General features: G+C 35.4%; 1 pseudogene; it reads right to left on the bottom strand.

Moving 5' to 3' along the window:
• Positions 1-9476: 9476 nt before the first annotated feature.
• Positions 9477-9765, bottom strand: LOC102018201 (annotated as a pseudogene).
• Between the last annotated feature and the right edge of the window lie 610 nt (positions 9766-10375).

Here is a 10375-nt window from a genome sequence, read left to right as displayed (position 1 = left end):
CCATATAAACAAATATGTAATTTTTGTAGTTATAAATTGATCTAAATACTAATAGGGTAACTCACTCCATCTGCCATTCCTTACAACTCTTGATGGTTTCTTTGTAATTTCAAGCTAGACAGGCATCTGCTCTTCCTTCTTTGTTAGAAAGGGAAATCGTATTATTGAGTGGAAGTTGGCGAATTTTCTCCTCTTGAATTGGCTCACAATATATGAGGAAAAGCAATTTTGATTATCCTACAATTGTGATTTTCAGTTGTGCGTATGTCTAACTTATTTCAGCTCAAATTCTTAAGGGTACAAAGATAAACCATCACCTTTCTATCCTTAGAAGAGCAAACAATGCCATTCTCTAAAGGAAGATTGTTTTTAGAGGATCTATGAACTATTTTGAAAAGACACAATTAAAAACTAGCCCATACACATCTATTATACATGCTATATTGCATTGTGTAAGGGAACAAAAACACAGGAAAACAAAAGTAAGATACCATTTAGAAGTTCACAATTCATGAAATAGCAGTATAAAATGCCTTTTTAAAGGAAGGTAATAGGTCTGTTGTTGGTTTCAAAACAGTTCCAAGATGGTAAGTGTCATGAACTCTAACCAAATAGGACATCCATCTTATCTATTAACAGTCTAGAAAGGACTAGTTTCAGAATGCGCAAGTTTAGAAGTGAAATTCACTTCTTTGGTTTAGAGGTTTTAATGGAGTGGCTGTCACTGATAAGGAAATGACGGAGAGCACAATGCTTCTCCAATCTCATTAGCTGGATGCATTGTGTGAGGTTGAATATCCCCATCTCCAGAATGCTAACATATACTAAAAGCCGAGGGAAAAGGAGGAAACTAATTCAAACTTCCATCTAAGTTTTATCCTTCTGATTTCCAAATTGAAATAACAATTTCCATGTCATTGCTTTCTCCTCATTTCATTTTTAGGCAATAAGGAGAAATCTCATTAATTTAGCATAGTATCATTCTTCAAAATAAAATCTGTCCCAATTGTTCAGAGAGCTTGCTTTAATTCAAATAAAGTTGGCAGCTGCACTGCCTTCTTCATTAGAATGAAGCAAGATGATATATTCAATAAGTGGTGTCACAAGGGTCCTCTTCGCAAGTGTTTGCTTAAAACCTTTAATTCTGTGCAAATGTGACATTTAAAAAGTGCTCATTTAGAGGAAAGCAACAGAAATTTGTTGACCTTTATTCACAATGCCCATGCATTATTATTTTGTATTGATCTTTTGTATTAACTGTCAGCGTATGAAAGACGATATTAAAATACATGTGGATCAAAATATAAACTATCAATCATAAAAGTTGGTTGATAAGTGCTTATATATTTGATATAATTAACAGATAAGATGTGGATGCAAATATAAATTTTACTGATCAAAGATTTGTTCATAGATTCTCAGATTCTGATATAATTTAAGTGAAAATATTTTTCCTCCATAAAAGAATAGATTTCTCTTTTTAATTGGCCTGTTGTTTTCCAACTTAACTAAATATTCTATGAATTCAGTTACTCAAAGATTTTTTGAAATTTCAATATATTCAAGTGAAATAATAAAATATTCACATATAAATATACAATCAAAGCAATCACAAAAACCCTGGGATTTTCCCAGTCATAAAAGTTTGATTTTACTCATTTTGTGGACTTTACTGAGGGTTTTGTTTTCCTGATTCCAAGCAAATCAATGAATTTACCTGAATTCATGTAAATCCATATTCACTTAGATCTAACAACTAGATAGTTTTCCATGCCACTCATAATTTTATAATTTAAGCAGGTAGGAGAGAGACAGGTAATTTTATAGTGTGCATAATATATGTGCAACCTTAATAAAACTACTATCTTTAACCATGATGACAATTGTCATAGGTATGCAAATTTTCACTTGGGAGAGAAATGTATTTTGGGACACATATAGGAGTATCTCCACACAAACCATATCACATTTTATTTTTCTGTTTTGATGGCAATGGCTTGAAAGATTCCTTAGAAAATAATCATGATATGCTGAAGAGGTAGGCAACATAATTTCTATCATTTTAATGGATGAATACTCTGGATCTCAGAAGTTTGAAAAATACACATAAGTAAGCTTAAAAAAAGCTAATAGACACTGAATTCAAGACTGGAGAACCTGGCTACTGAGTTGATGTCACTCAATTATATCTATAGCTGTGATTTGAAAGGTACCTTTTAAGTAGTTTATAGAGTTTGAAGGAAAAATGGGAAGGGAATGTTTATTATAGGCAAACAATGATTTAAAACACAATCATTGTTTCTTTCAAAAAGTATCTAAACTTTTAAACATAACCTTTTAAATATTCTTACTCCATTTGAAGTGGTATATAGATAGATAGATAGATAGATAGATAGATAAAATTTAGCATATATATAGTTTCTATGACTAAAACTGTGTGGTATTTGGTTTTGCTTTGGGCAGACAATACAATTTGGTTCTTCCTAAGGAGGAAATGACATAAGAAACAATTGTCACTTAAAATTTTAAAGTGCTTTTCAGGGCTTTGATTAGAATAAATGTGGATAGGGTAGTCTTGTGGTCAAGTAGTGCTTTTTTCTTATGCCAGATTCTGTTTACTTGTAGTACAGGGAGGATGTCAAACTTATTACTTATGCTCACAAATATATCTTTTCTATTTCTCTTTTCATTATCATCAGCATTCTAAACTTGTGAGAGATCACATTAAAGTATTAATTTTTGTCTTTCTACAAACACTGGAATATCTGCCAAATGTGTCCCTGAATTCCGACATGGCAAAGGTCCATGTTTGCTGAATAGCAGCTGCCACCTTGGGCAGGCCGTGCACTTTGCAATGTTTCCAAGCCACCTGGGGTTGGCTTTACCTTTTGCATTCCCCAAATGGTCTCAAAAAGATCAGAGTAGCTTCCATTCTCCTCAATGCAACCAGTTAATACATTTTTTTGCTTTGCAATACTCATTATGATCTTATGAAACACTCTGAGTCCAAAGCAGTAAAAGTTTTCATTGCCAATTGAAAAGAGGATGGATTGATTTGATTAATTTGTTCTGGATGCTTTCAAGTAAAGCATCAGAGAATTGCTATTTACCTTGTGAAATGTTCAGATTTTGGTCTTGGAATAAAGAAAATCTGATTCAACTTTCATTTAAAGGACAATCGCAGAGCATTGGAATTGTGCACTCCAGCAAAGACATGCCAGAGCAAATTCTATTTTTCTCTTTAGAGATTTGTGTTTAGCACAAATGTTATTTACCTTCTGGCTTATATCAGTAAAAATAGTTCCCCATTAGTGTGATTTTTTAAAAATGAGGATTTCTAATTAAAATGCAGTTGCACTATAAAAGAACCTTTCATCCAAAGGAAATCTAAAGTTATTTAAATGTACTCAGATTTATATTTTCTCAAAACTTCCTCAATTATTGCAGTACTTGGTGGCTATAAATTAACCTAGACTACATATGTTAAAAACAATCTGATGTAGCAATCTGAAAATTCATTTTGTATTATGACAGCTACCTGAAAATTTAAAAAGTAGATTGTATTAAATTTAGGAAATGTTAACAGTCATTATTTAAAACACTGTGTTGATTTTACAGAAAACCATTTCTATTTTGATTCTTCAAATAAATCAAAACTGAGATATTGTTGTCCATATTCATAATCTTTTGGCATTTCCCTCTCTCTCTGTTCTTCAATGTCTCTATAATCACTCTGTTCTCATAATCACACACAATAAACCACACACACACACACACACACATACACATACACACAGAGAGAATGTACTGTAGTATTTACTACCCTCAATGACTGTTAAAATGCTTAAATGATGTTTTAAATGCTACAAAAGGAAATATTTAATGACATAACATCTGCATTAGATTTCCTATCACTGGAACATAATAGCTTAAATTCTCAACTTAAAAGAGGATAGATATGGGGGATTTAGTCCACGGTCAGCTGGCTGCAAAGCAAGCTTGGGTGACAGGGTAAGGTGGAGCAAAGATGCTTAACTTATGGCAGCCAGGAAACAGCAGAAGACCAGAACCAGGTAGGAAGTGGGAAAGAGCCAGCCGTAGGCCCCAAATCTAGTTCTCTGCGACCACCTAGAAACAACCAGAATGTGCTCCACCAATTGGATCCCAAAGCCAATCAAACTGACATTTAACTAACTGCCATATTCTACTTATTGTCAGTTTCATACCCAAGCTTATCTCCTTAACCATTATTAATCTCCTAATGTGAGGGAAAGTTCATTATTCTAGCTACCATAGTACACCTCTTTTGTTCCATGGGAAGTGCAATAGTCCATTTCCTCATAGTCTCAACACCCAGAATTTTTCAGTATCCAAGTTCAAAGTCTCTTCTGAGACTAGAAGCAAACTCTTAACTATGAGCATCAGAAAAAAAAAATTAAAAATAAATTGCATTACTCGAAGGTACAATGACAGAGGGCAAAAATTCCCATTCCAAAAGACAGGACAAGGGAAATAGAAAATAATAGGACCAAAAACAAGACAAAAACTCGTTAGCTCTGTGTACCCATATATGGCATCTAGGGTGCTTGGTAGTGAGACGTGAATTTCAGAGTGCTTGGGCAGCTCTATTCCTTTGACCTTACAGTTCCATCCCACATGGCTTCTCTCAGGCTGACATCACTCAATGTCTGCAGATTTCCTTGGCAAACATACCATGTTCTTAGGATCTTCAAATTCCTGTGTTCTCTGCTGAACCTTTGGCTCTTTGTCATAGCTTTTTGCATGGTCTTTTAAGGGGCTTATTGACTAGCATCCCAGGATTTCCTTTGAAATCTGGGTGGAAACCTCCATGCCAAAACAACTTGCCTTCTACATGCTACTAACATACCATCACGTGGATGACTACAAAATCAACCATGAGTTGAAACAAAAGCCAGGCACCCTTGGACAATGGCCATAGTGGACTCTGAGGGCTTGAGTGGCTGAGCACATGGAAATGAAACTTAGGGAACCAATTGTGTACAAGACTCTCTTTGAACAGGGTGACAGAGATTCTTTTATCAAGTGAAAGGTTCACATTTTTAACACTGGGTTCTGCAAGGAGGAGGCTTTTTCTGATTTCTGAGTTGCTTTTAAAGCATTTTCTTCTTGTCTATGTACAAAGGACTTGATTTCCTTTTAGTGATGCTAATTTTTTCAACAGCCATAATTTTTGGCCCAAATGTACACATCGTTGATGAGGGATAAAGTTTAAAATTTTTGAATAGTTCTGCTCTGCTTTTTGACCCTGATTCTCACTACAAATCTAATAGATGGAATCAGTACCCATTCACACACACTGAATGTTAGCTGCCTGTAAGCTTCCCTTGCCAGATCAGTTAGTCCCTTTCCCAGATAACAGAAAATAACAGTCCCTTAATCTCAGTTTGCTGAAGTCTCAGAACATGGGTGAAATAAGGACAAATTTTCTGGTAGAGCAGAACATGCATGATTTCTATACACCTGTCCCTGGATTCCTTGCTCCCAAATGAAACAAAATTTTAAAGGAAAAAAAAAAACCCACCACCAACAAAGTATATCACTGCTTCAAGAGTTCCAGAAGATGGACATGAAACATTTTTCCCATGTAGGACAAGAAACTGAACATAAGTACCAAATATGGTATTTTCATTTCCTTCTTGATCTCAGCAAATTTAAAACATTCTTAATGTATCATATTTGATAAAAGATTTTGAGATTGAACACACAGATCAAGAAATAGACTACTAAAGGAGACTGTAGCTACAGATATCTCATTCCTGGTGAAGGCCTTCCTGGAGATAACATAGATCTCCTAAATTAATATAATGTATTACCTGGAAAAGTCCTTAGAGGATTCCCAAATCCTGCCCAGACTCCTGCATTTTCTTCAGTCTCCCCCTTCTTTGTTTGAAAACCAAATAAAGACAGGCTGCCCAAGGAAGTTCTTTGTCTGAAATTTCAGAATTTCCAATTCTGTGAGAGGGTTTGGAACCTCTCAGAGTGCTAAAATTAATAGAAAAAAGAAATAGACTATTGTTAGTAACTGAGAAATGACCATCTGCTTGCGACCAGGAACTCCTGCACACTATTCTGTAATTAACCACTATCTCAACTTCTAGCACAATAGTTAATCCTTAGTTAACCCTGTTTGGACTTTTAATAATTGTGTACTAACTAACTTTACATTACAAGGACAGAAAACCTGAGGCAGTTATATATAGTTCCCTTATTTCACAGTGTTGGAGGTTCAAAGTCCAAGACTGGATACCACAATAGCTTGACCTCTGGAGAAGTCAGCCAATGGCATGATACCTTGGTGGGTACACATGTAGGAACAAAAGAGTGTATTCCCAATAGAAGCAGAGAGAGAGAATGGAGCTAGCATTACTTCTTTTCATATATGATCCTCTTAAGAGAATTAAGAGAGTTGCAAGTGAATTTCCAAAAAATTGCAGGCAAACTATTTCCTAAGAGTCTGCCAGCCATGGTCTCCTGATTTCCCATCAGAGCCATCTCCTCAGGATTTTGTTATCTCTCCGTAGCACCCAGCATACAGGCACTCACCATCCAAACCATAGAAAATGGAAATGTAAAGTGTACATTATTTTTATTTTGTTTAATATTTTTGAAATTCCTCACATAACAGTAGATATTTATTTTATTTTACAGACATATCATTATATTTATTTTTCCTAACTTAGATTAGAATTTGGGGTTATTCCACATTTTATCTTCCAAAGAACACTCTAATACTGATACCTTGAGAGATACATATGCATATCTGATAAGTGCAAATCAGTAATGAACTGGGTACTTCAAAAGAGTTACACATGCTTTGCAGTTAGACAGCTTCTCAATGTGTTGTCCAACAATCTAGTTACTCCATACCCTATTCAATAGTTAATATAATATTTTGGTTGTGCCTTTAAAGATAACTCTCAGGTAGATTTTTCAGTTCTTGAAGACAAATAATATTTATGCTTGGGGTTTATTTTTACTAATGTTTGGATACTTTGTAAAACTCCTGAGCAAGTGAGTTGGTTGTTTTTATTTTGTAATTTGGTTTTTTGTTTTGTTTTGTTTTGTTTTTTTTTTTTTGGTACCAATAATACAACTTAGGACCTTGAGCTTGCCAGGCAGGTGTCATGCCTTTGACGTACATCACTGGCCCTGGTTGGTTTTATTTTGTACACGTACATGCACAATGATAATACCAATAACTCTGTGTGTAAGATTATTACCAGTTATATTTGCAGTAAATATGTATAGCATGCACTATATTTATACTATTAATATGATATTTATCTGTTCTGTGGCTTTCCCAATACCTTTTGCAGTAATATATTATAAATAGTAAAATTTCATATCTTAAATGTGGATTCATCAATATTTTTATTTTTCTTTGTGCTTCCTACTTATTTAGTAAAACATTGCCATAATCTGAAGTAAAAAAAGTTATTCGCTAAGATTATCTTAAAGAAGCTAATTATTTTTCTTTACCTTTGTGTATTACTTTGGGGGGAATGGAAGGTTTATGCACTGTACTTATATGTAATTTTCATAACTATATTTAAATATTTTCTTTCCATCTTGATCTAGTCCTTCTCACATATTACTTTAACAAGAACCATTAAAAAAAAAAAGAACCATTAATTTTTCTTAATGGTTTCATTAGTTTTGGATCTTATCGTTGCTGATCCCTTCCTTTGACTTTCTTGAAGTCCATGTTATGTCATGACTTTTTGAAACTGATAAGAACCATAGATGTTTTCAGCCTGTCCTCATACTTACTGTGCTTACATTCTTTCCCACTGTATATCTAAGAACATACAAACTTTCAGCCACCTTACACTGATGCACTAAATCCTGCGGAATACTTTAATCCTACATTGTGTGTCAATGTTTTTTGTAAACATTCTTCCTTTACCAGCAGCAAAGATGATATTTGTTTCAATATTAACAGACACTAGAGGGGCTGCTCAGGAGAAAAAGCTTTCTTCATTCCTTTGTGCCTTCTTTCTTTATTTCTGTTTTCTTCTTGCCACAGAAGCATTTGCCTGGTGTTCAAGACACTGAAACTACATGGGCAGGTCCTCTGGTCCTTCAAATTCAATCGCATTCCTAAGCAAACTTCTCTGGCTCGTAGTGAGCTGAAAGACACCACACTTGACTCATAGATAGTTTCCTCTCAGTTTTTATTGCACCTACAGGGGTAGTTTCCTGCTTGCCAATCTTGTCCTGTGGGACCTCAGTGAACTTCACAACTGGTTGGGCCAGAATCACATACTCCCCAGCAAGCCCTGAGCATGAGCTAGTGTGTGGAGTGTGGGTTGGAAGAAAAGATGAGGCTGCAAATATTGTCCTAAATTGATTCCTTCCTTTTGTATTAGACATCTGCCCTAACAGAAGCAGAGACTGTCTATCCAGATATTCCTACATTTGTTAGTGATCTAGCCAATTCATTCTCACTCCACTCACCTTTCATTACATAATAGTATTTGGGGTTGAAATGTCCCCATTCTAATTACTGGATGTTGTTACTCTCCATTTGCCACTGACTAGCAAGTAGCAAGAATTGGAGAAAAAAGTGGCTCCAACAGTCAGACTAGGGTTCAACATGTTGATCAGATGTAAGATTCACTGCAATATACAGACAGTCTTCTTTTTTTGGAGGGGGAAGAGGGAAAAACATACCTATGGATTCAATGACTAATTTAAAAAGAAACTTAGCTAATGAATTATACAAATAATTCCAACATTAATATAAAACCCACTTATGAAACCTATAGGATATATGTATCCTGAAAAAAATCTTATGAATGGAAATAACAAAAGCAAAAATAAATCAAGATAGATGTAACGGCTAATGTCCAGATTCCCCCCTAAACCTCAAGAGCACGCAGCTGGGACCTTTGGAAGGTGATTGCAGCATGGGGTGCTGTGTTCCTCTGCAGGTTGCTCCACTAGAAAGTTAACAGCTGAGTGTGTTGCTGGGGGCCCAGGTGGGAAGACAGGGTCACCGGGCTTGTGGTCTGGGAGGCCTGAGTAACATTTGCCTTCAAACCATGGAGTGGTGTACGGTGGCCTACAAGCTGTGAGCTGAAATAACCGCCCCCTCCTTTAATTGGAGGTATCAGGTAGTGTCTCAGAGAAGCAAATGACTAAGACAAGAAGGTTAGCATAAAATAATTGAAGTATCACTCAAGCTTGAAGTGTTACAAACCACTTTTTTTTTACACTAAAAAATTTGACAGTTTTATGTAGGAACTACCAAAGTTTTAGTGTTTAATAATGAAGAGCACAACTGACCAAGTTCCAAGATGTGGAGATACTGTGTTTGAGAAACTGAGGGGAAATCACTGTATAGACTAACTACATGGGATGTGGTAAGCACGCACGCTTTATAATATAAAACCTGCCTACACATAGTGGCTAGTTGCAAAAAGCCATTTGGTCTTCTCTTGGCTTGGAAAAATGGTGTTCCAGATTTCAATGCAATTTATGAGCAACCTTCAACTTTTTTTGTGTGGCAGGTATCTTGTTTTCACCTTCCAGTTCCTCCACCCCAACCTGCGTCATGAGGTCCATGATGTTTTTCTCCAGATCATCAATGTGACTACTCGTATCATCAATTCTTCCGATGATCTGGTCAGACATAGTCTGAAATTTATCTTGTATCTGCTGTAAGAGGGTCTGCACCACAGAGGTGAGGTCCTGCATGGTCTTGGGGTTGGTCTTGGCCATCTCCCTGGTATTCAAATATCTGGTAGTGTGACATCATATCCACTTTCATGTTAACTGACTTGATCCTTCAGAACTTCTTAGGTCTTCCCTGGACGTCTCTCCTTCATAGCTCTGGCTGGACAGTTCTCCCTCCCCTTCCCTACAGCCAATCCATAAGCCTACCAGTTAATTAACCAAGATATTGTATGGAACTGGAAACTGCCTCTCCCTGTAGAATACCGTAATAACTAACTAAATGATTAGAAAGTAAATTTAAAAATCTATCAAATTTTGGAATTTCTGTTTGAAAATGTGCATACAAATTCATCAGTTCTCAATAGTATTCAAAAAGAAAGATGTGGGCCAGTTTTCAGAAAAGCAAATTACCAAGTAATTAAAATTTTCAAAATTCAACCCATCTGAGACAAAAAAATTATTTCACAAAGTGAATTACTTTGAAAAATGAATCTTTTCCTTAGAAGGATGAAAAATGAATTAATATATCTTCAAGTGAACATCAAAGTTTTTATTGTGAATTGAATTGTTTAAAACAAAACTTTAATGAAAAAAATCCATGGATCTCTGTTAATCAAAGAATATTTTTCTGAAAGAAAACACCCTTACAGCTACA

Source organism: Chinchilla lanigera, unplaced genomic scaffold, assembly GCF_000276665.1.
Source record: "Chinchilla lanigera isolate Chin_1 unplaced genomic scaffold, ChiLan1.0 scaffold00025, whole genome shotgun sequence".
Taxonomy (NCBI): domain Eukaryota; kingdom Metazoa; phylum Chordata; class Mammalia; order Rodentia; family Chinchillidae; genus Chinchilla; species Chinchilla lanigera.
This window is presented reverse-complemented; position numbering and strand designations above follow the sequence as displayed.